We start from the raw sequence: 26882 nt of genomic DNA, 5'->3' as shown, positions 1-26882 counted from the left end.
CTTTTAAAATAGGATTTACTGTGTCTCAATTTTCAAGGCTCCAGTTTTTTACCGAAATAAAGGTGATATTGCTCAACCACCCAACAATTGTCTCCTCTATAGATTGAATTCTTTGAAAGTTCTTTAAAACTTACAAAAAAGTGTCCAGTATTTTAAGGTGAGGAATTAAAAATTAAGTCTTACCCCAAAATTTTTTACAGCTCCTTTGTTTTCCCCTTTTCTTTTGGAGCAGATCTTCGGGTATTTCCATTCTAAGTAAGTAGTCCTCAGGTTACAACCACTCATTCAGAGACCATTCAAAGTTATGATATCACTGAGTGAGGGGGAATTATGATCAGCCCTTGAGGTCTGGCCATCACAACAGCCCCACAGTCTCATGCTTGTGATTTGGGAGCTTGGCAACCAGCTCTCACTTACATCAGTTGCAGGACCCACAGTCAAGTAATCACTATGTGCAACCTTCCCTACCAGCTTCTCACAAAGTCAATGGGCAAGCTAGGAGAGATTGCAAGTTGCCCCGTCTCTGTCAAGCACCAGGGAAATCAGGAGATTCAAATTCAATGAGTATAAACATTTATTGCAAGATTAAGCTCTCTCTACAAGAGTCTGACCAACCAACGGTCAAGGGAAATCAGCAGGAGATAAGAAAGGCATTCAAAGTGGGCTGGACTTAGATCTCTTGGAGGAGCGCAGGGACTCGTGTCTTATGACATAGTTAACACCTCCCTTGGACTCAGCCTGATCATCTCCTACAGTCTCTTTTTTACTCACCTGCACTTCATAATGCCTGTCCACCTGTGCTCTGTAGCACCCACCTACAGTATTCACTTGTAGCTGTCACCTGCCACACTGCTTGCCTGGGATTCCTGCCTCTTCCCACATTACTGTCACATGAACTCCTTGTTTAACATCCTGCATGATCCTGGGGTTACAACAGCAACCTGGATTGCCGTCATTAAACAATCCAATTATGTGATATTGTACTTTACAATTCCATCAGTTAGCGACAGTAATTCGGGTTCCAATTGCTGTCATAATCTGAGGACTACCTGTATCTGTTAACCAATTCCCAACTCTCACTAGAGCTAAACTCATAGACTTAACAAGGAAGCAGCACAATCTGATGACAGGCTCATCAATATCAAAAGCAATGAGCCATCAAAAATATGAGTGCATGTCAAAGTATTTCAGCAGAGGAAAAAGGAATTTCAGGAATCAAAAATGCTAAACAAATCTAACTTCTCAGTGCTTTATGTTACTGTTAACAATTTGTTAATTAATACTCGCAGTGTTGTTGACTAGCTAGAAGGCTATCTCCTGAAGGTGTTCACTTTAATTATCTTTCCTGAACTCCCTGCAACTACACTTAATATCTAAGAGCCATTTCTCTACCTTTCTGTAAATAAAATAATTTATAAATCACTTACCCAAGAAAATGTTCCACCTTTTTCATATTTTCTCATCACAAATTACACACTGTTTTATTTGTGCATGGCATCTGAAAATAAAATTTCACTTAACATTAGCAATAAACACAATTCAGTATTTTAATACAAAAAAACTGTAATATACTTACTTCTTGGTGCAATTAATTTATCCTATCAAATATATTTGTAATCATGTAGGTTGACAATGAAAAGTACACCAGCAATGTATTTTGGCTGAAAATGTTATTGTGAACATACTTAAGGTTTTCTAATCTTTGTGAATTTCTACTCTTGCATTCCTCCACAATAATACATTTAAACCATCCTGGTTTTAGCCACTTTACTGGTCACTTCTTATCACTAAAACCAGTATTCATACCAGAGGACTGATAGGTAGCTAAAGTGAGAGAGGTTCAAAAAGCAGTAAATGGGATGGACAGTCAGCAAACGACAGGTCAGTTACCTTAACAACATTTGAACACTCTTAAAAGATAGCTATTATCAGTCACATATCTTGCTGATGAAGAATCAGTATAATTCTTGCAAAGACAAGATCTATACCTTTTTAGGCTTTCAGTGTTCACCAGAACTGTGTGATCCAGCATATTTCATTCGTTCAAAAGGAACGTGACTTAAAACTTATCAATTCAAGTGGCTTTCTTATACAATGAGCATAAGAATCACTTCATGGAAAAGCAGGATTCTGGGAAGACAGAACAGTTTTAAATGTTTTCTGTTTTCTTCTGGTAATCTAAGCTTTAAAAGCACCGTCTAGAGACATATATTATGAACTGCTGTCTCAATTTGGTCTATACTCTATACTCTACTGAAGTTCCAGATGACACACCTTTAGACTATATAGAAAACAGGTATGTAGGAACACCAGCAATGGAATGGGACTTATCTGATATGGCAGAATGATGAATTGGTGCTGTAATTGTTTTGCTTGCTTTATGTAGGCTCCAAGAAGAAAGTATTGACACTCTTTAAAAATTTCACCAACCAGCAGCCTTGCAGAATTTCCTTGTACGGGTAATCCTTGGCTTACATCCATTTATTCAGCAACCATTCAAAGTTAAAGCAATCCTGACATATGACTGCTATATGTGACTTTCCCTGTGGCTTCTCACTAGCAAAGTCAGAGGGAAAGCCACAGGAAAGATCACAAGTCATTACTACCCAAGCACACATCCCCACCATGGGGACTGCCTGGCCTTCTGCCAATTCACATGCTGCCTGCATTGTCCTTCCAGGACTTCTCCCATCTGCCAAACCACCTTTCCTAGGACTCCTGCTGCTTCCCACTTAACGACCTGCACGTCTTAGGGTTACGACAGCAACCACAATTGCCAGTATTAGTGTTACTAAGTGATCCAGTCACGACATCACACTTTTATCACTGCATCATTTAGTGACAGCAATTTTGGTCCCAATTGCCATTGTAGCCTGAGGGCTACGTGTATTTGATATATAATTAACAATATTACTTTTTCGGTTTGAAATATAATAAAAGTGAATATAAATAATGTTTGTTTTAGCATAAATAATTATGCTACAAATTTATTTATTTATTTATTTGTTTGTTTTTATAAACCGCCCTTCTCCCGAGGGATTGCACAGATATGTCATGCAACTAACATTTTTAAAATGTTATTGTAATTCCATTTCACTTTGTGAGGTCATAGGGCTGTTTACAATAAAATCTGAATTGACTTGGTAACTTTGAGCAAAAACAGAAAATTTCAACAATGAAGTTTTTTTTAAAAAAAAAACAACAACGACAAAACAAACAGTTATACAAAGAACTATATTGGGACCAGTGCCTTTTAATAAAAATGAAGTGTGGGTAGGAATGGGTTGTAGCAGATTACACTGTTTATAGTGGTGAAACCAAAATAACTATAAAGAACTCAAACCGCTCTTTCAGCTCATGATAGGCAACCAAAGGGCAAACACAAATACAATTCAATGTAAGTACAAAGAGATATATAAATAGGGAATAGGAAAACCATATTACATATACTGAGGAAGAGCAAAGATGAAATGCCTAGTGTTATTTTACATGGTACGTAAATTTCTGGAAACTAAGATCAGGAATATCTTTTCCCCTTTTATGTAATTGGATACAGATTTGAGATTCTATATAAGTCACATGTATACTATCAAAATGACTGCAATTTGGGGTACCATTCACTTAGAGTAAATATAATATCTGGCCAACCGGTCATGGATTATCTATGTCACAGGAAACAAACAAACAGAAATATACTCCTTCCTCAAATTAATCCCCATGCTGAACACTTCTCAGTGTTTTCCATAACCCTTCATTGTTTGGGAATATGGAGTGGGGAGAGGGAATTATGGCAACTTTTGTGAAACTTTGACTCTATGCTTTGTGGTACTTTGCCCAGTATAGGATGAAGAAATTATATTCAATACAATTATACAAAGCCTAAAGATCTTCAACATATTTTCAGCTGGAGGTGGGGTAGAACATTAAATTTGACTGTTTAAACTTTGTCACTGTTGTCTTTGTTATATTAGTTGCTATGCTTTCAAATACTCATTCTAACAATCTGAACATTCTAAAATAATGTACAACATTTACAGTACAATCCTATGCTTGTTTGTTCAAAAGTTAACTCCAAAGTTATGACTATAAAAGGGTAGGATTGCATATTTTAAATTACATACATCATCAAACCATGATTTAAAACCTTTTTATAACCCAAAGAATGCACTAGTAAGAAAAAGGAAAACGTCACAGGAGTGTGGATTATTTGGGTGGACGAAGGGAAAAAAAAGATGCTGCCTGGGAAACAATTAGAGGGGAGGGGAGGGGCGTCCTCAATGGATTAACAGTTAGAGGAAATGTCAGGACCCCTTTAATTGATCAGGTGGTTAAAAATGCAAAGTTTGTACCTTCAAAGTTGTATGATTCTGCTAATGTAGCCTCACAATAAAGTAGAATTAACTCATCTAGTCAGGTTTTCTCGCTGGTTTAAGACTGACATTGTTGGGTCTATCTGGTTTATGGCAGACATGATTGCTCTCTGGGAGGGCTGACATTGTATGACTGCTGCAAGGCCAGGGAAAGAAGAACCTGGGGTGTGATGAGTGAAAGGTGAAAGAAGGGTGTGATGTATGGGAGCAGAGAAAGGTGAGCGAGGTTGAAGTCTTACCAAAGCAACTTGAAAGCTTCATTGCTGGCTTCCCTACCCGCTGACATTGCTTGTGGGAACCTGGCAGGCAAGTCACAAATAGTGATCACATGATTACAGGACACTGCAGTGCAAACTGCTTGCCAAGTGTCCAAAGTTTGTTCATGGAGTGCTGTAACGGCCAGAACTTTGGAGTACTCATCCTAAGTCCTTTTGTCCACTGCTGTCATAACTTCAGATAGTCACTGAACTAATGGTCATACATCAAGGGCTACCTGTACGTGGCTTTGATTCATTTTCCTCAATAAATAAGTGGACAAGTATGTTTTGTATTCACTTAAATGGGTTGTTTTAGGACATGTGGAAAACATAATTTTTAGGTCATAGTTCTGTAGAAATATTGAAAATTCAAAAGGCTTCACAATCTTTTAAACCCCACTGTACATCAACGCTACTTATGTTTGCAGTGTAGCCATTTTATATTAAGCTCATAGGTTAATAATACACAAGTAAAAGTGCCACCATTACCTACATTATATGAAACAAATGCCAGGGAAATAGGACAGGGGAAGCTCTTATAATTTTAACCAACTTCAGCTTTATTATAAAACTCCAGAAAAACTCTGAAAATCTATAGAATTAACACTTAAACCTCAATAGGTTATGTATATAGATAATACTGCATATTCTTTAGTATATATAGTCCATATAATTGCTCATATTTCTTCTAAGAAACATTTTCAAGTTTAGTTTTTCCCCCCAGATTGTTACAATCCTAACCAGTCTTTTAACTTGGGATAGGCTATTAGAATTAGCAATCAAAATGTAAAGATATCATCATTCTCTCTTTTTTCCTCAACTGATTTTTTAACAGTACAAAAGGTTTTAAAAACAGTAAAAACCACTGGCCTCTATGTAAAATTTTATGAATTGGGCAGGGCAACTGCCCAATAAAAGCTTCATTGGAAGAGTTCATTTTGGTCAGGGAAGTAAAATTACTTGTTTTAAGAAAAGACACTTCAGTTACTCAACAGCACTTTTTGCTGTTTACATTAAACGAACATATGTAAAGAAAAAGGAGTAAATCTTTTTAAAAAGTTATTCCCTAGCCTAGTTGCTTTAAATATAAAAATTGTGGAATAAATCCCACAGTCCCCTCTAGGAACAACTGTATTCAGAAACTGCATAACTTTTTTTTTAGTTGGGAAGTAATGATATACTGAGATCTCCCAAAAGCATGGTAGTTGAACATTACTTTTTTCCCTTACAAAACATATTAGCGTGGTGCACAATCTTAAGAACATCTCAAGGGGTGGGAAAACTGGTAACCAAAATATTACATTATTTGAGGTTGATCTGAGAAACAGAATGGGGTAGGTTTTGAAGTTCAATGGTTTTCTTTGGAGTATACAGTAGCTTTCATGTGTCTTCACTTCAAAATGAAAAGAAACTTTATAAGGATTTGTTATGGACCCTCGTAGCTTCAGGGACTATAGGCTGTCATCTTGTTTTATTTAAACTATTGCTATTGCAGCAACAAAAATTAGAATGATGTGGGATGACCCCCAATCCTACAACCACACAACACTGAAGATATGAACAGCTTTTTGAAACATTTTTTTCAAACATATTTATTTGTATGTATTTTTAAAAGATCACATATCACCATATAACATGTTATTTTCAAAGAAACTGAAACAAAAAACAAACTATATTACAATGAAGCAATACAAAAGCTAAATTAATTATGGTTTATAGATTCATTTTAAGATTATTATAATCTTAACTCAAGGATATGCAACCTGGCATCCTTCAGATTTCAACTTTCAAGAATCCCAACTACAGTGAGGTAGTAGGATTATGAAAATACTAGCTCACATTAGGACAACTTGATGACCAAGAAAAAGTTGTCTGAACTACATTCTCTGGTTATTTTTAATTGTGTTTCTGATTCTGCAACTGAGTGCCTCCAATTAATAGGTTTTCTTGGGGAGGAAGTGTTTGAGCATTTAGTATTTGGTAAATCAGAGATGGGGAATCAATATACTTCCTAGATAATGTTAACAATTCCCACCAGGAATGATGGGATCTGGACTTGGCATACCTGAGCTTGAATATTCCCCATTCTTCTTCTACATTATGATGAACTTCTTGAATTAGGACTGATAATCAGATTGGCAAACATAAATGTTGTGTCTTAGTTAAATGGAAAACATTGTATTATTACTAATGTTTTGCTTACAATAAAGGGGTCAGTCACTATTTCTCAGCCTAACTTCACACATTTATTCATTTGCTTATTACCAAATTTATACCTGGACATTTCTAGAAACTCAGTACAATACACTATAAAATCAGACAATTTTTAACACAAACTCCAACAGCATAAACAAAAAACCAATGTAAAACATATATAAAACCCAAATCAATATCAAACATCATAAATACTCTGGAAATAATGGAATGTTTATTTATAGAAACAGCTTTTTATTTTATTTTTTTAAAAAATTATCCAGTAGGGGTGAAGTCTCCACTTACCATTTATAATATTGGTGCCACCACTGAGAAGGCCCTGGACCTAACCATTTCTAGCAAGCCATCCATTTTTCAGCTGCTCTTGCTATAAGCCCATAGATGATAAACAGAGATCCCAGTTAATGAGATAAAGTTGTTTAGGTAAACAAGACAAATATGTAAAGGGTGTTATTTGGCTCAGGTAGCAATAGGAAGCTAGTGCAACTGAGGCAGGGTAAGTACTACATGCTTTCAACGGAGAATGCAAGGCAGAAATCTCACCACAGGATTCCTAAATCATTGCAGTTTCAAAGCCATCACCCATGTAAAGTGCTTTACAGCAAACTATTCATAAGGTAAAGAATGAGTCCGTTTAGCCCATGGATAGGCAACCTTGGCTTTTATTACTCATGGACTTCAACTCCCAGAATTCCTGAGCCAGCCATGCTGGGTCAGGAATTCTGAGAGTTGAAGTCCACGAGTCATAAAAGAGCCAAGGTTGCCTACCCCTGATTTAGCCCTAACCAAGAAATATGGATGCAGTAGAAAAAAGGAATTCTTCACCACCAGTCACCTGAACAATCAGACTAGGTGTGTGTGGGGGGTGTCAACAAGTACCCCTAGTCCATCCATGAGCCTTTTTCAGTGAGTTTGAAATCTCATATGCAATGAGATTAAATAAATTGGTGCAACCAAATGATAAGAACTGAGTTATTGTGGTTTACAAATCTTGTTATGTATTAATTATTCATATTACTTATTCAAAAGATTAATTGAAACTAAGTCATGTTTAATGTTATGTAAATCCTGCCATATTGTAAATATGTATATTTTTTCAGTTTTGCTTCTTATAATTTATTAGTCTATACTCAGAAAATAGCAACATTTATCCAGAAATTTAATCAAGAATGGAAATAGGTTCTTCAAATCTTATATTAGGCAATTTTCCACCTAGTATCAAGTCTCTCTCTGAATTCCAGGTACTATAAAACAAGAAGATTTGCTTACTCTGGATTAGTAGCCTCTACAAAAATCATAACTGATTATTACAGCTAGCCAGCTCATTAACTCAATAGTTTATCCTCTTGTGCAGAAAAGTTTTTGCTTATGCTACACCAGTGTTTCTCAACCTGGGCAACTATAAGATCTCTGGATTTCAATTCCCAGAATTCCCAGTCAGCTGGCTAATTTTCAAGCTTGATTAAATTTCTGTTTAGCCTTGTTAAATCATGGTTGACTGGGGAACTCTGGGAGTTGAAGTCCAGACATATTTCAAAATTAAAAACAAAATTCAGGACTCCATAGAATAGTTTGTTTAGCACTGTCTATGTAAACCATGTTTTGCAAACAGTCAAAATCTTTGTTAAACTTTTTCATATAGCAAGAAGCAAAGTATTAATACATAAACTGTTATACACTAATTTTCCAAGAACTGTAACACAATTTAGCAATAGACATAATGCAAGACCCTCTGAAGTTATTTCATACGAATATTTTAACAAGTTAATCAGAGTATTATCCCTGATCTAATGTACAAGTACGGTATATTTGTGAAACTATGAGTTTTCATAATCTAAACCTGAGAACAGTATTTTATGAACACATTATGAGCCATCTATTAAAACATGAACAGTTTTAGATTGTATCATATATCCAAATCTTGAAAGAAATGGTATCAAATTATACAGCTATAGGTATACAGTAATAAGAAAAGTCTAATAAAGAACTATTAATATTACTGTGTGACCTATTATACATTAATCCAAACTTTACAGTCTTAACGCAATTCCTAATAGCTTTACAAAATACAACTTTTCAGAGTGCAATGATTTTAATGGATTCTTTGAAGAAGAGATTGAATTAGTTCAAAATGAATTTGAATAGGCTAAAAATATGATACACACAAAAGCCTTTATAACAACTCACAAGTAAAAGTAATTACCAACTTTGAAAGGTAATTGGGTTTCTACCCATTATACAATTTTGAATTGTTATAATTTGATACCTCGATATAATACAAAAATTGCACATAAGACCAGTAAAATGCACGCAATTTAAAAGATCTTCACCAAAAGTAAATAAGAGTGTTCACTCTTAAGATAATTCAGTGCTCATTGTAAATACTTTTTCCCCAGTTGAACAATTCATACAAGTCATAACTGCAGCTCAATAAACCCATTTTTGAAGGAGAAAGACCTTCAGTGTTTTGCGATGTTGCCATCAGTTTTTTGAAACTCTGAAGAACGTCTAACAATAACAGATCTTTACAGAAAGCTTTTCTGGTTTTTCAACGCAAGCATCAGTGAGTGATCCAAAGTAAATCACCTTGCTTTGCATCCTGGGTGACTGAGAAAGGGAGATCCGATACAACCAAGCAAAAACAACAACAACAACAACAACAACAACAACACTGGTTTCTTACCATGATAATAAATCTCATCTGCGGAGGATGGTCCCTCATTGGAAAAGGATCAGGCTGCTACTTGTCTTCTGTTTTCGGGATGGAGCAGCAGGCAAACTGCAAAGCCTTCGTCTCACCTCCCCGGTCATCACAACGCGTTAACAACACTCCTTCGCAAGGAACAGCAGATGCGTGCGCGTGTGAGAGAAGACTTCAACCCTCATGTATTATGCACACATAACCCTTTCCACTGTAAGCGCGCTGGAGGAGGAAAACAAAACCCCCAAAAAAAAATCCCCGAAAGAAAAACCACGCATACACAACGCGCTCCCATCCACACGGCACGGCAAGAGAGGAATTTACCTCACTCACGTCTGTTCCGATGGGAAGCCGCGCTTTTACCCTTCGCGGCGCGGACCCCCCCCCAAAAGCTTTCCAGCGAAGCCCACGCAGAAGGGACATATATATATATATATATATATATATATATAAACACCTACAATCCGCCGCAGGGTTACGGCTGCCTTTTCCACAAAAAAGCAGCAACAAGCCTCACAACTAAAGAGGCGGGCCCCGATCCTTCGCCTCTTCCGCCCAGACACCCCCACCACCACCCCTCCCGCCTTTGCCACCTTCTCCATTGTACACTCTTCAAGGAGAGCCACCCCTCCCCGCCGCCGCCGCCGCCTTCCCCCCCCTCCTCTCCCTCCGGAGCCCTCTCCATCCCCGCCGCCGCCGCCGCCGCCTCCCCCACCTTTTGGCCACGGTGCGCTGAAGAAGCGACTCTACCTTGGAAGAGCCGCTGCGGCCGACTCCGGCCTTGCCCTTCTCTCGCGCCGTGGCTGGGAGGTGCAGGTGCGTCTCAGGCTTCGGGGGCAGCAGGAACCGGGAAAAGGAAGGAGGGAAGGTGGCGCTGCTGCTGCTGCTGCTGCTGCTGCTGCTGCGGTTACGGGGGAGGGTGGGAAAAAGAGGGAAGGGGAGGAGTCTGCGCTGCCCCCGGCCGGCGCGAGGAGGCAGAGAGGCGAGGGGAAGGCTTTGGGGACCGTGTGCCGGGAAGCGTGAGCGGCTGGGCTTGCCGTCCTTCTGGTTTCCTCTCCTCCGTCCCTCCCTCTGGCCAGCGGGAGGAAAAAAAAAAGGAGCCCCGCGAAACCTGGACGGGAGATTCCGATTCAGCAAAGAGCCGGCTTATATGTGGAACTCTTTCCGGGACTTGGTGGCGGCGATTCGATACCACGGAGCTTCCTCGCTGGCGGCTCTTCTCGCTCCGCCTCACGAAGCCCAGGAGCGGGAGCTATCCGGGCCTCAGGCCTGAAGTGGAGGGGCGGAGCCTCTTGGAAGGGGTGGAGCCGCGCCCACGAGCGAGCCGACCATGAGGACTGTTTTTTTTAAAAAAAAAAAAACGGATTCAATGAGGAAAGTGGGCGGAGCTAAGAGCGGTGATGACTCACGCCGAGGGAAAGAGGGAGGAGCTTCGGGAACGGCGTGGGGACGGAGGGAGGTCGGTGGGGAAAACGCGCCAGGTAGAGCCTAGCGGCCTCTCGTTAGAGAGGTTTGGGGAGCCCGCCTTCCTCTTTCCCTTGAAAGACAGGCATTCTGGCCAATCGACAAGAAGAGGCAGGCTGAGCGAAAGGGGGGAGGTTTCCGTCTTTTGCGGGCCGTGGTTGTACCTGCCGGGAAGAAAGAGGGACCTGTGGGTTGGTGGTTGCCTTTCTTTTTTTTTTACCCGCGTAACGATTGGATTGGAGGCATGGTTGGAGGGTCTGTCCTGCCTTTATCCGAAAGGGGTAACCTGACAAGGGAATTACAGTTTTATAAGGCGTTCCTGGTTGCATTGACTGCAGAAATCAGTTCCTCTGATTAAAATGGAGTTTACTCCGAAGTGAGCGGACGGAGGATTGTATCTGATGGGGCACAATGGCTTTTCCCGGTGGACACTTGAATAGGGGATTTGCCAGGTGGCTGGCTCTCTTCTGGAAGGGATTGTCACTTTCCCCAGCGGTAAGTGCTAGGATGGTTTAGTCTGTAGTAATTCTGGACATATTAAGTTTATTTTATTGTTTGTTTTTTATCCGGAATAAAGGGCAATTTAAACCCCGGATATTCCATTAATCAAGACCAGAGTTTGATGTATTTGTTAGTCCGAGGCTTTAAAAACAGCATTAAAATATTTTTCTCTAATAGCAAGATAAGAAATTGAATGGGTGTAGTCATATACTTGATTGATGGATATAGGATTAGCTAAAGTGGAGAGTGGATGGATGCTTCAATCATAAGATTGGAAAAATAGGGGTAGAGGAGGGGATCAGAGCTCAGACAGTATCGTATCTTGCCTTCTTATCAGGCCTGTAGCACATTCTCTATCCCCAACGACACTGTACTGTAAATGAAAAAGATTGTCTGAACCAAAACCTTAAGAAACATTAGGCAATTGGTGAGCTAAAACCGCTTAAAAGAGAATCATTGAGCAATTGTTTTATGCTGTGTTCTTACTACTGTTGTTGTGCTGCTGCCAGAACTTGCTTTCCAACTAGTGATCAAATAAAAGCCATGGTTTCTTCAACTGTTTCTATTGTTGTTCTAATTAACAAAAATATGGGAATCTTGGATACTTGGATTCACATACTGCCTTAAGCAAGTGGGACTTTTTTAAATTTTTGTCAGAAGATTGTGAAAATTCAGCCAATTGTCATTTATTGGGGGAAAAAAAGTGGGACTTAGCCTGCTGTATAAACTTGGTAGCTTTTACAGCTGCTCTTTTATTAGTCAGACCTTCATTATGCTTGTTCCTATGTCATGTCCCATAGTGTATTATATTTTATAGTTAGTTGTAAGCCGTCTAGAGTCATTGAGTGAGTTGGGAGGCTATATAAGCTTGTTTAATAAATAATTATTTTCTAGAAAACATGAGTTGAAAATATGCATTGAAACAGAGAATTGTCTTCTTTCCATCCATCCCAGCTAAGAGTCTACATTGGTCTGGACCTCTCCATAGGAAGATAGTAAGAATGGATTTATGGCTCTTTGTGAGATTGATCTCCAGGATTCTTGAAAAACCAGTTGGGTGACTTTGGGCTAGTCACTCTGTCTCAGTCCAGTTCACTTCACAAGGTTGTTGTTATGGGGAAAATGCTGTAGGAGGAGGAGTGGAACATTCATTACTTTGAGTTGTATATGAAAAAGGATTTTTTAAAAACCTCTTGAATCAAAACAGTTGCCTCAATTAACTTAGGGAACTTTCAGTTATTTCAAATCACTGATTATGGTTTGACTCCCTGAATTCCCTAAAAGAAGTATGGTCTTTAGCAATTCAGTTTATGATAATAGGTGAGATAAATTTTAATATAGGTAATCGGTGGGAATAGACACCTAATTTCTGGCTTTATTTTAAGAAGTTCCTTTTTTTACTAAGTTGTGCCTCAAATTGGCCATTATGACATACACGGTTGGACTACATCAGGTATGTCAAACTCATGACATCGTGCAACATATCTGGACTGTTTTGCCATTGCCGGGAATGGGGTGGGCACAGCTTCCGCATGACGCATCCAGCCTGCAGGACGGCAGTTTGACACCCCTGGGCTAAATGTTTTTTTTTTATCCTGAACATCAAGGATTGTTGCTAACACTATAAAGTTTAGACATAATAACTCATTGATGTTTAGAAACTGCTCTGTCATCAGTGGAAGAAATCAGAGCAATTATTCAGCAGGTGAAATTGACCTGATCTAAATTGGATATAATCAGTATCAGTTTCATTTTTCATATCAATACTCAAGCCTGCTGAAGACAATAACTTTCTGAAAAACATACAGTAATAGTTATTTTTTATTGCATTGTCCTTGGCTACAACAGATGCATTCTTTTGCAATTGGCCTTATGAATTCTCCACATAAAGCTCCTATCCTTTGACCTAGGGAATTGGTTGCTTACTGTGCCAGAGATTCTCATTCCATTCTGGACCATCCCATTGATTGCTGGATTTGACCATTGTCTGAGAGGAAGCATGTAGCTGTCATGTCGCTTGATTCAGCTTAACATTTAATGTTTCCCTTATTTGTTAACTGCTTGATAAAGAAAAGAATAGTGAACTCTGGGATATTGTATGTGTGGACTGGGTTTCTGGTATAACCATGGAACTTACTGATGCCTTCTGTGCACATAAATTGTGAAACCACTGTTGTTCAATGGATTGGTGCATTCAACCAGAATTATTTTAGATCTCCTGATTGTAGCACTGAGTGTTAGTATGTTATGTACTATTTCTTTCTTTTCTGTTTTGCAGATTAAAGCACACAGCAGTTAGAAAATTATATTAGCATTACCCTGGGACAACAGTTGCTTGTGTAATATGTAAGCATCTAACCATAGCTAAATAAGCATATTGTATAGATCAGGGGTGTCAAACAGCCGGCCCATGGGTCAGACGTGTCATGCGGAAGCCGCGCCCAAACCATTGCTGGCAATGGCAAAACTCCCAATACATTGTGCGACGTCATGTGACATCACAAGTTTGACATGTTTGGTATAGATCAGGGGTCAGCAACCTGAAACAGTGAAAGAGCCACTCGGAACCGGTTCCCTCACAAAAGGAAAAACTGGGAGCTGCAAAAAATGTGTGCTCATGTGCGTACATGCGCACACGCGCAGAACAGGGTTTGACTGAAGAGGAGCCAAGGCGAGATATGCACCTACCCTGCATATTTGAATTGATTGGTTGAACTTTTTTAGTCCCACTTTTTTTTTGTTGTTTTTTTTTGGGACTGCACATGGCAGAGGACTGGGAGCCGCAGGAGACGGCTGAAAGAGCCGCGGGTTGCAGACCTGTGGTATAGATGGAAAAGATAGCTGAGTCCATTTCTTTTCAATCCCTTTGCTGTAATGTAAATCTAAGATTCAAAAGATACATTTTATGCTTAATTTAAAATAAGCCATCTCATCTAGAAAAAAGTTCATTTTGACAGTGGTTTGCTCTCCAAGCTTGTTTCAATATAGTTTCTGAACATTTCATTACTAAACTAGGTAACATCATCAACAGGATTTTATTGTCCTATTCTCCTTAGTTTACAAATGTCTTGTGTGGTCAGTTGGTTGTGCAATTGGTTGTTCATTTAGAGCTATATTAATTCAAATGGTCTGGCCTATCAAGACATGACATTTATCAGCTAAGGAGAATAGGAAAAGAAAATCCTGCTGAAGATGTTACCTAGTTTGGTAACAAAAAGTTCAGAAACTATATTGAGACAAGCTTGGAGAGCAAACCACTGCTAAAATCTAAAAACCAAGCTACAAGTATTTTCTGTTATTAAAAAGTTCATTTTATTTAGTTTTTCTCCCCAAGTAGCAAAGATAATACTAGAAAAAAATAGGATTTTTTTTAAAAAAATATCTCCCATAGAAATTCTGCTATTTACTTTATGGTATTTTTGAGAGCTTTTATCCCTATAAAATATGTTACTTTTATTAAAAATATATCGCACCTGCATTTTTGCTGAATTATTGTGTTATGTCTATGTGTTTTAAAAAGTATTTAGTATGCAGTTCTATTTGTTCCTGATTCAGCTGTTTTGTCACATTTTTAGCTTTTCAGAATATCCAGAGTTGTTATTAATTTATGTAACTCGGACAAGCACAACTTAAATCATTAAAGAGGTCATCCTTCTAAATAGTAAAAAATGGCAGATTCAGTCTGATACTAACTAGATTTTAACAGAGCGTTTTAATTCTCACATTCAGCTTGTGCCCCAGGGGTTGATTCAGTTTATATAGAATTGGAAGTAAATATTATCTGTATTGATAACCTACCTTGAATGTAATGTGACATCTTTTTTGTTTAATTCAAGGTCTGAGGATGTTTTGAAACACAGTTTAAGATTTAATTAATGAAATTCATTTAGCTTCCTAGAGAGAAGGAGAAATGTCTCTACTGTCTTTCTCCCTGCTTTATTTGTCGCCTGCCACTGATATTGTATGTAACCAACTAGTAGGAGTCAAAACAGGTGACTGGAATGAAAGACACAGTCCTGAATAGTTTATATGGCAAAACAAAGATGAGAAAAAACATGAAAATAAGTAAAAAGAGGTCAGTGCCAAAGTGGTCAGGAGCATCAAAGAAAGATAGGTTTTACTCCTGCTGAAAGTAATTAAAACTATTCTGTTGGCTTTGTTGCTAGCTAAATGCTACTTCAAAATTCCATCATGTATCTTCACAGTGTCTCTCATACCAAAATGTACTTTTTAAAAACTGCATTTCCATGTCAATTTCAGTTTATTATTTCACATGCTCACAAGTTCGGGAACCAAAATCCATTTGTTGGAAGATGATTAAGAAATGGCCACCATCCAGTATGCTGTTAAGCACATTAACTCCCATTGTGTTTTTTTTATTTCAATGGAACTTAGGCATCCTTAATTGTACGTTGGATTGTTGCCTCTTCTTGGATCCTGTTCAAAAAAATGTAATAAACATTTTACTCTCAGTCAATGCAGGGTATAAAATGAAGAGCAAATAGAGATCTTGGTTTGCATAGTCTTGTCAATCCCATTTCTTTAGATAAATATTTCATGATAAATCCTGAGATCAACATAAATAAAATTATGATGCTATGAACTGAGCTTGAATCATCAACACCAAATATGCTGTTATGTTTGCTGTAAAAAATGAGAATATATTTTTGACTCTTAAGAATTATTCAAACCAAATATTGGTTATATATCTCTTAAAAGAAATAAAAGGCTTTTATACCCAATGAATCAGTATGATATAGTGGTTAAGGTGTTGGACCACAGGTAAGGCCTGGGTTTGTCTGCTCTTTAGCTACAAAACTGACTAAACATCCACATTTTGTAATGCACTCTGCATCAAGGTATTGTATATCTGAATACAAAAGACTCTTACTTACCTACTGCTGGAAATAATGTATTTATGGAGTTCTGTTTTTCCCCTCAAATTTATTTATAACCAGTAACCTTCTAAATCAATCTCAAATTCTTTGATGTTTGTCTTAAAAATTGTCATTTACCTAAAATTGAAATACACTACATACTACATAGGATATTTCTATTGAGGTTAATTTTAGATTCTAGCTTTAGTAAACTAAATAAATAAATAAAATAAATAAATAAATATTTGTATTTCTATACACTGTATTTAACCTGTATCAAAGCAATTAATATTCTTCGAAGCTTCTGATATTTAGGTCAATACAGTGTAAAATAGAAATGTTCATTTTGTGGCTGTATTTGGAATTTCAAGCCATCTTGTAATACCTGACAACAGGTATGTCCAACCCATGGCCCAGATGCTGCATTCAGCCCTGAGCAACCAGTAATGCAACCCCACAAGATCATAAATATTTAATATTATTATCTGATTTATAAAGTATATATTTATATACTTTAACTATATATTTTATATGTGCCCCAAGACAATTCCTCTTCACACAAAGAGGCTTAGGCAAACCAAAAGATTGGGCATACATGCCTTATACTATTGTCTTTTGTGTGTAGTCAGTGTTGACTCCTGGAAACTTCAGTTTTATTCACAGTGCAAGTATTACAGTGAAATATACTATTTGCACCACGGCAATCTGTATAAAGGTGGCTAGTGGTTCCTTCTCTGTGCAGTATTTTGGCTATCATTAAAATAAGTACTTGGGATCTTTTCCTATTCTCACACAAATGACTTTGTGCCACATTTCAATTTAATATCAGTTGACTTCATGGTAGAGACAAAGACATGAATGACCTGACTAGCAATTCCCAAAGAGATATTTTCCTTTGCATCAATAGCAGACATCTGGTTTCTCATTGTTGTTTTGTATCCTCTATAGTGAAACCATATCTCTTACACCAGTGGTCCCCAACCTTTGCGGCTTCGAGGCCCCAGGTGGGGAAGAGAGGTGGATCGGGCCACATGAGAGGTGGGCCGACGTGCATATACCCCTGCACAGTTCAACTTGCACAAGTTGAGCTGCACACATGCAAGCCGGCCCACCACTTGCAAGACCCATTTCCAAATAGGCCATGGTCTGGTACTAGGCCGCAACCCAGGAATTCGGGACCCCTGTCTTAGTCCATATAGTCCATTGTGAACTGTTCCTCTGGTTGGTCAGATGTGAAAAAAGTCAGCTACAGTGTTCTTCCATCATTTCAACATCATTTTATGTAATAGGTGAGGCTGTGTGAGTTTTACTGATATATATAAAAAGTTTAATAAATAAGCTTTTAATAAAGATTGGGTTCAATTTATCATTTCATTCTTGATTGAGATAACATCATGGTCATCTATATACTATTAAAACTCTCACTCTAACTTTCAATTGGGCAACTATTATTTAACCAAGGTAATTCAAACTTACAAAATTCTGGGACTTATAACTCCCATGGAATGAAATTTGGAAAAATTGTGATGACTTTAGTGTTGCTCCACTGGTGTTGCTTCAGCACCACAACTGATCAGCTGCAGCATATAATTTTCATTTCCAACACTCCCTGAAACCTTCCGAATAGCAAAGTCATTGCTTGTGGGAAGCTTTCAGGGAGAGAGTCGATCAGGGAAGATTGCAAGTTGCTGGGGTAAGTCTTTCCCACCCATGCCCCTCATCCAGGGTCTCTACATTCACTCCAGCCACCCGCACAACCCCTCAATCCCTCTCCCACTCAACAGCAGCTATTCACCTGCCTGATGGCTTGAACTTGCTACTTCCTGCTGGCTTTATGATCCTCATTTAAGTCGTTGGAAATGCCAGCAGGAAGTCTAAACATCATGTGGCAAAAAGGCAGAGGGGGGAAGAAAGGAAGGAACAGAGAGGAAAGAAGGGAGAGATGAAGATTTCTGATGCTCCCTACCAGTTTCCCACTGGGATACTCAGTAGAGAAGCCAATAGAAAGCAAGAAGTCCTGTTATCACTGTTTTTTTCCCTGTCTGTGGTCACTCTGTTTTTCTGATTAGTTAAGGAAATAGCTCTGAAGTGATGGCCCAATGGGTCCAGTTATCTATAGTGCCCTAAATGGCACAGGGACTGATTACTTCAGGGAAGACCTATCTTCCACCTAGACTCTAGGTCAGAGGTGTCAAACTGCGGGCCGGACGTGTCGCAACAAAACTGCGCCCACCCCATTGCCGGCAATGGGGAAAAAGCTCCGATACATTGCGCGACGTCATGTGACGTCGCAAGTTTGACATGTCTGCTCTAGGTAGTTGATTCTGTTTGTCAGGGTTGGTATGCTCTGGGTTGCTACAGTTAAACAGTACAGTCTGTGAAATACACCTGCCCTCTGGAATGAGATTCCCTGCAAGATCTGGATGGCTCCCACTTTTCTGATGTTTCGAAGGTCCCGAAGACCTGGCTTTTCTCCCAGGCATTGATGAACATGATTGAAGCCCCTTTGGATTGTGTGGGTCTGTTTCTTTTTTGTTCTTGTCTTGTTATCTTCTTGTATTTTACTCCTTTGATTTTATCTGTTATGGTGTGTGTATGTGTGTATACATAAATATATACACTGTTTAATATTTTTTTTACTTGTAAACCATTTAGAATTGTTGGGAGTAGGGCAGTATATAAATTTAATAAATATTTTAAATTAAATATACCAGGATTTTTATGAAAAAGTAAAATTAGACACTTGGGATAAATTTTATAATCGTCCTTTCCTACAAAACTTCTTTGCATAGACTATAGTGAAAAAATTCTTCCATTTGGTTTAATACTCTGAAATTCAGAGAATTCAACCATAAGGCATAGACTGCAAAATCGGACTATATAGGGCTATCTCTGTTCTAAGAAATTCATGGTCCTAATACAGTTTGCTTGGTTGGAAAATGGGAAGTCTCTGCCATGAGATTCAAAACCCCGGAAAAACTATTTTTATTCTTGCACAAAAGTCCTTAAAAGACTTTTAAGACTTAAACATGTTAAAAACAGATCTTCAATTAAGCAAAATGATTCCAAGAACCTCATAGGGCCCCTAATCAATAACCAACACACACACCCAAGTTCAAACCATGCAGACTACAAATTCCATAACGTAATATCTCTTTGGACCTATTTCACTGAATAAACCTTGCAGAGACATGGGGTAAAGCATCTGCAAAAAACCAGATTAGCATCTCAGTATTAGTGCTGCAAAGTCTGGAGAACCTCATCACAAAGCATGTAGAAGGATGAATACAGAAATAGCTGATAAGACCAAGTTTTCCACATTCTGTTCTTCATCAACATTGTCCAAGATGACCAAATTAATTTCAGTTCCATATCTCACTTGAAAGTGATTTGAAACCCTAGTTAAGACCCCACCCACTCAGTCCTGCCATCTGGTTGTACAAGAAGAAGTGAGATACACACGTAAAAATTAAGCTAGGGTGGGGGGGGGGAAGCTGGCCCACGCTTATCTCAGGACTGCTGCAACCAAGCCTCCCATGCCCCGACACCTATCACGCCACCGCCCAACTTCTGCAACCGCTCACAGGCCGTGTGGTGCATTGCTTCGGTGCTGCCACTAGCACATGACACGTGTCTGGCCATGAGCAGCGGCACCAGCGCAATGTTCCCTGCAGCCTGCGAGTGGCTGCAGAAGTCAGGCAGTGGTGCAACAGGTGTCGGGGCATGGAAGGCCTGGCTGCGGCGGTCCTCAGGTAAGTAAATAAGACATCCTCTGAAAATAAGTCCTAGTGCCTCTTTTGGAGGCAAAAAAAAGACCAGGTCTTATTTTCGGGGAAACACAGTAGATCTACATAATTAGTAGTATCCTTGTGTATCCTAGAAAGTGTAAGGCAAAGTTCATTTAATAAAAGTTTATTAATTTTTTAAAACAAGAACAACTTCCATAACATTGTGTTTCTCACTTCCGCGGGATAACTCCTCTTTGGGATTGTCTTATGGAACAAGAAAGGCAGAGGAAAACAGCTGATAGTCTTTACCGATTCATATGCCTATCAAGATTTCCATGTCAAACAGAATCCTAAAGAACAGCCAGATGACTTCCTCTGATATCGGAGCCAAAATGATTGTGGATCATTGTCCTCAAAAAATTAAGCATCTATAATTAAGCATGTATAAAGTTATTTCAAATGAATGTTGGAAATGTAAAGAAGAGACTTTTTATCATTTATTTATTTTATTTATTTATTTTAATTCCATTTATATCTTGCCCTTCTCCGAAGACTCAGGGCGGCTTACAAGCTTAGCAGTATGGTGGACATGTCCTAAGGTAAAGAAATATTGAAGTAGGATTCATATATTAATGCAGAATTCTTAAAGTGAACATAAAGATTAAACCAGAAACTTTTTGGTCTAATGGAAAGAGAAGTGGGGGAAAAATTTGGAACTCTGATTTTATATATGGCGACAGCAGCAAAATTGCTCTATGCACAAAAGTAGAAGGATGCTTGGATTCCTACCATGGACAACTGGTTACAAAAGCTGATGAGATTAGCAGAGATGGCCAAATTGACTGTGCTGATAAAAGAAAAGAACATTAGGTACTTTTGTTTCTACTTGGAAACCACTTCTGGACTTTGTGCTTGAGGTGGAAAAAAATGATATTATGATTTTGGGTTTTACTGATTAGACTGATTTGCCGATACAGAACTGGCTAGTGCATACTACTATAGAAGTGTAAAAACTTGAGATTTGATTTTAATGTCTGATTTTGCTGCAACAGAGAGAGTCGGTAGTCAATGCCTTTTGTTTCTTCTCCTCCCTTTCTTCCACCTTTTTTGTTTTCCCTTTTTCTACTGTTGTCCCCTACTATTTGCTTTTGTATTTTCACATTTTATGTTATAAATAAATAAAACTAATAAAAAAATTAAGCATCTCTTACACACACCCCATTCCATTTATATGCTACCCATGGAAGCTATTGTTGTGATTCAGGGTCAGCCTGTGGGTTCGGCAGTTGGGTCGGACGATTCAGAGGAGGATGAGGGGGGTGTTGGAGAGCCTGCAGAGAACAGCCCTGAGGCTTTGCAGAGCCCTCAGCCAGGCCCCTCCCATCTGGTTACGACGCAGACCCAGCTGTGTGAGCCTGACAGCATGGATGAAGATGACCCACAGCTGGCCCTGTTCAAGGACGCCCAACACAGGAGGCAGTCAATCAGGAGTAAACAGAGGAAGGCAATGGGGCACCTCGGAAGGAGGCAGAGAGAAGCCACGCCTTGAACTGTTTAAAAGGGGAATGTGTGGGAGGGCTGATTTGCTGAAGACAACCGTTTGAATAGCTCCCGTTTCATGGTTCGTGTTTTTGTTTTGCTCTGTTTTGGGTCAATAAATTTGGCAGGCTTAGTTCCAGCCTCTTGCCTTTTTGTAAAGGGGTTGTCCCTGCCTTTTCTGCAGGGCCGGTAGTAGGCTGGTACAGAACAGCTATTTTAAAAATAACAATCCTGTGAAATAGGTTCTGCTTAGTGATCGAGTCCAGAATGATTTGCATGGCTAAACATGGGCCACCTTGTTTCTAATCTTAGTCTTCAATTATTACATTAGACTGATTTATAGAAGAACATTACCAATCTAATCTGAGCATCCAATAATGACAAAAACCATTGGTTTTAAATTTTCTTCATTGCTGTAGGCTATATATCTTCTTTTTTACTCTTCCTTCTTTTATTAACAACATCCAATTTTGTTCTGTAAATTAATCTGTAGTGCCCTGAATCCACTTAAAATTGCCAAATACTGTAATGAATATCTGTAGCACAACACTTATTTTATTCAGCCAGAATTCACATCAGATTAAACTGATCAGATTAAATCATAGAACGGCAAGCAAAAATGGATTAGAAAATATATTGTTTAAAAAAAATCTCTTGAGGCTACTTTCCATGCATTGTTACCTGAGAGTAAATCCTAGTAAGTTTTTTTTTTGCAATAGATGCATAATTACGGCATTAATGTTGCTATAGCAATATTGTGTAAGCAGTGTCTTGGTTTTTATTAGTCTGATGATATTTGCACTTCTTTTTTTGTTATATAGAAAACAGCATAGTTAGGATAAATTGTCCATCTAACAAACTGGTTTTTCACATTTCTGTTGAAAATATCTTTAAAGAGCCTACTTTGTTTTTGCAAACAATCCAAAGCTCGTAAGAAATTTATATGCTACATAAATCACTATACAAATTATTCTGGATCAAAGCCGTTGTACTGTAATTAATCCCTTATTAAGACTTCTATGGTCTATATAAGCAGATGCCATTACCATTAACAGCTCTCTCTCCAGATAGCTGAACTCGTGGAAACACCCTTTATCATCTAAAAAATACCTTTATTGCATGTAGAGTAGAATACAACAGGTGGGGTGCGTTAAGATGATGTCTGAACAGTATTTCCAAGGTCAGAAGATAGTAATAACTCCCAGCATCTGCACGTGGATCTGGAGCACATGTCTGCTGGTTATCACATGTTTGCCGGTAATGGAGAATGAACATCTCCAGGGATGAAGAAGGAGGAAGTCCATCCCAGAAAAGGGGAGGGGAGAGGAAATACATCATAGGGTAGGAGGGGTTCTGGCTGCCCACATTGTAATTTCCGTAAAACAGCCACATGGTGGCAGCACACTCCCCGTCTGGTATTTCATAATACCACCATATAAAATTATATAACGGTAGTTATTCAAATGCAAATACATGTTTGTAGTTTGCTGGTTGTCATAAAGCACCTGAGAGATATATAAGAGATAACCTGAGATATATACGACATAAAAACTTGAGAGATATAAGAAATAAACATGCATACATATAAGACATAAAACCTGAGAGATATAAGAGATAACCTGAGATATATGAGACATTAAAACCTGAGAGATATAAATATAAGAAATAAACATGCATACATATTGCAATAATAAGAACTGCCATTACAGGCTGCAAATAGTCTAGATTAAAGTTCAAATAACTTGTCTTCTTGGAGTCAGGATCCAACCAGGAAAGGCAACGAATTTGGTCTTCAAGGGGCAAAAGCAAGACAAGTTCTGCAATAGTCTGATGAAAGTTTTTGGTGCCTTTCAATTCTTGAGATTGATGGTCCTTAAATAGAACAAGGTCTCTGACTTGAAGATTGGGGTAAAGATGAGACCTTTGTGACTGGAGCGTGAGCTTGTTGCTCCCCGCCATAATTTGAAGCAGGGTTGGATACAGGTGATTCCTGTGGATTGCCTAGAAGTGGAACAGGATGCATAGCTGTATCGTGCTTGTCGCTATTACATTCTGTGCACTTGACAAAGGCTTTACAATTTTTAGCAAAATGGTCATATGAGGCACAGCAAGCACCTGTAGCATATTCTAAGTTTTTAGAGAACCTCTTTCCGCTCTTGTATAGTCTTAGCTCTAAGCTCATGACATTTTCTAAGAGGGTGAGGTTTTTTGTGAATAGGACACTGGCGATTCAGGTGGTGGCATCTCACATCCTGTACCATCTCCTCCTCAATGGAGTGATTCAGGTGGTAGGGATGAAGATCCTAATCACCAGGCGCTGTGAGTTATTACCATCTTCTGACCTTGGAATACTGTACAATATCTCCTAACTCACCTTATCATGCTGTAATCTATGCTACATGCAAATAAAGGTATTTCTGGATGATCAAGGTATTTCATGAGTTCAGCTATCTGGAGAAGGGTTGTTAACAGTGATAACAAGGGATTAATCACAATACAGCAGTCTCGATTCAGAATACAAATCATTTTCAGAACACTTCTTACTGTATTTCCTTCCTAGAAATGAAATCCTTCCAATTATACATAATTTGGCATCTGTTCTACTACTGCTGATTTTTAAAATGCTCCATAGAGAAAAATTCCTGACTGAAATATTTTAAAACAGGTATAAGAATGGACAAATGCAGTTCAAACAATATATTCACTATTTTTACCTAGAAAGCTATTTCTGTTATAAAATATTAATATAATTTTGAAATGGCAACCAGATTTGACGCAAATTATCCTTAAATGTAGCATTCTTCTGAGCTTTTTGCTGTTGTGTTTGCTGTATTTTAAGCTTGCTGTTTCTTCAGCTAAGAACATAATTAATTTCTTATGCTACACCGGTTTATAAAGCTGACCAGTAAACCAATAGCAATTATGAATAATAAGTGAGTGATTTTCACAATTTCCTAAAACATTTTTTATCAGAATGAATAACCAAATGAGCATGCTCTCCAAAAATGGTTGTACAACTCCCCCAAAACAATGAAGGAAGAATGCAGTTTATGAAATGCAGCTTTATAAGAAGGTAATGTTATCTTTTATGTTTAATTCTTTGATGACTTGCCAAAATAGATTTTTAAAGAATGTTATGCCACAGAGAATTTTAAGTAGAAGATCCTATCTCAAAGTATTTTTCCAGAATGTTTGAGCCTGTCGTGTTTGAAATACAGTAGTAATAAATTTTTCATATATTATACATTGGTGTCAGAAGCACTGAAGAACTTCCATAGTGAAAAGATTAACTGGTGACATCGCCATTGCCCAGGGGACATCCAGGTGGGGGCTCCTTTCATATCTCCATTAATGAGCCACCGAAGTACCTATTTATCTACTCACATTTGCATACTTTTGAACTGCTAGATGAGCAGGAGCTGAAGCAAATGATGGGAGTTCACCCCATCACAAAGCAGCAATCAGGCTTCGAATGCGGGCTTGCAGATTATCAACCCAGTGCCCTCACCAGGTGAGTCACTGCACTCCTATAAAATTTCCATAATATGACACGAGGTAGATCTATATAATTCTGATGTTATAAATCGTTAATACTTATCTGTTAATCTTAATAAAAAAAATCTGTAACTTGCCTTATGAAATCATATTGAAACAGATAGGTAAAATGAATATATAATGAAGATTTTTAATTATAACAACAAATACAATCTATATTCAGAAAAATAAAGGAAAGTAAAAAGAAGTAAAAAGTACAGAGTAAGATAAAAAAGAACTATAAAGAAAAAAAATACAGTGACTTCCAATCTTGACAACAAATATAAACAAGAAAATAAATGTATCTTGTTCCCATAATCTCTTTTATCCGACCTGTTCAAGATTGAAAAACCTTCAGAACTTGCAAGCTTTATATTCATTGAGTGAGCCTTTCTTCTATCAGTTTAAGAAGAAAAATATTTTTTTGCCAGTTTTGTAACATTTTATTTTAAGTAAAACATAGCAAAGGGGAACGATAGTGTGGTTTTAGCTTTTAAATACTAAGAATTTGAATGAAATAGATTTTTGAAAAGATGAAGAAGTCAACTAAAAATATCCTTTCCTGTGGGAAGAGTGATTGCACTTATAAATTGCTGATAAGGCTTTGAAGGTTACCCATTAGAAAACTCAAGAATTATATGACTTAATTTTATTATAACCAAAAAATGTTGAAAAAAATCAAGTGCCTTTGAATAAAATTGAATGTTTTCTGTTAATTTATCTTGAAGCCCATTAAAGTTCCAAAGTCATTTAACTGTTTCATCAAGTGTTCTATACCAGTTTTGTGGTCTCGTAGAAATGTAACTAAATCATCAGCAAAAGCCCTCACTTTATAAATTTTCTAATTTCTATGCTTGTTATTTCCTCATCATGTCTAGTATTTCTAGTCAAAATTTCCAATATTAATATAAACAACAAAGGAGATTATGGGACCTCCTAGTCTCATGCTCTTTTGAATTTTACATGGTTTATTTAAGTCTCCATTAATAATAGTTGCTTGTTATGAAATTTAAATCACTGTAACCCCTTGAATAAATTTCTGTCTGAAGTTCATATCTTCCAAGACTTTTAACATAAAGACCCAATTTAAATTGTTAGAGGCTTTTTCCACATCCAGAAATATTAAAGCTGTTTTCTCATTGTTGTGTTGTAAATATTTGATAACATTCAAAACTGTTCTCACATTAGAGTATCTCATATTGTCCTTTTAGCAAAAAGACCAGATTAGTCTTAATGAATATAAAACTAAAATCTTCTTCAATCTTTCAGACAAAATTTCAGTAAAAAGTTTGTGTTCATTATTTAGTAATGAAATTGGTCAATAGTTTTTTATTTCTCAAGGCATCTTGACCCTCCTTTGGTAATAGTGCTATGTCGGCTCCTTTCCAAGTTTGAGACATCTTAGCTCCCTATAGTTCACCATCCATTATATCTTTTAATGGCTGTAAGAGTTGGTCTCAAAACATTTATAGTATTGACTTGTGGGACTGTCTGAACCCTGAACATCGCCTGTTTTGTTTTTTAATAGCATCTAATACAGGTAATCCTCAACTTACACAGTTCGTTTAGTGACCGTTCAAAGTTACAACGGCACTGAAAAAAATTATGACCGTTTTTCACGATTGCAGCATGGCCATGGTCACATGATCAAAATTCAGGCTCTTGGCTCCTGAATCATACTTATGACCGTTGCAGTG

At 37.9% G+C, this 26882-nt stretch overlaps 1 protein-coding gene and 1 long non-coding RNA gene across 6 annotated transcripts in view; one reads left to right on the top strand and one right to left on the bottom strand.

The window, feature by feature from the left end:
- The window catches only part of CSNK1G3 (casein kinase 1 gamma 3), a 60436-nt gene extending 49951 nt beyond the window's left edge, over positions 1–10485 (bottom strand). For 2 of the 4 annotated variants that reach the window (XM_081318408.1, XM_081318411.1), the window contains exons 1-4: positions 10293–10415; positions 9525–9673; positions 7127–7208; positions 1428–1498 (exon numbers count right to left, since the gene is read on the bottom strand). The gene's annotated coding sequence lies outside the window, so the exon portion shown is untranslated. Of the gene's footprint in view, positions 1–1427; positions 1499–7126; positions 7209–9524; positions 9674–10292 lie in introns of all 4 variants that reach the window. The other 2 variants (XM_081318410.1, XM_081318409.1) reach the window with 2 other exon arrangements.
- A 942-nt stretch (positions 10486–11427) lies between these two features.
- On the top strand, positions 11428–26051 carry LOC308662516. 2 transcript variants are annotated; one of them, XR_014025212.1, is made up of 4 exons: positions 11428–11501; positions 20665–20711; positions 24625–24724; positions 25060–26051. It is a non-coding gene; the product is annotated as an uncharacterized lncRNA (long non-coding RNA). The 2 variants fall into 2 exon arrangements; XR_014025213.1 differs by lacking the exon at positions 25060–26051 and adding an exon at positions 24908–24971.
- Positions 26052–26882: the final 831 nt, after the last annotated feature.

Source organism: Vipera berus (assembly GCF_964194415.1).
Source record: "Vipera berus genome assembly, chromosome: 2".
NCBI classification, from domain to species: Eukaryota; Metazoa; Chordata; class Lepidosauria; order Squamata; family Viperidae; genus Vipera; species Vipera berus.
Note: the sequence above shows the minus strand (reverse complement) of the source record. Positions and strands in the feature narration are given on the sequence as shown.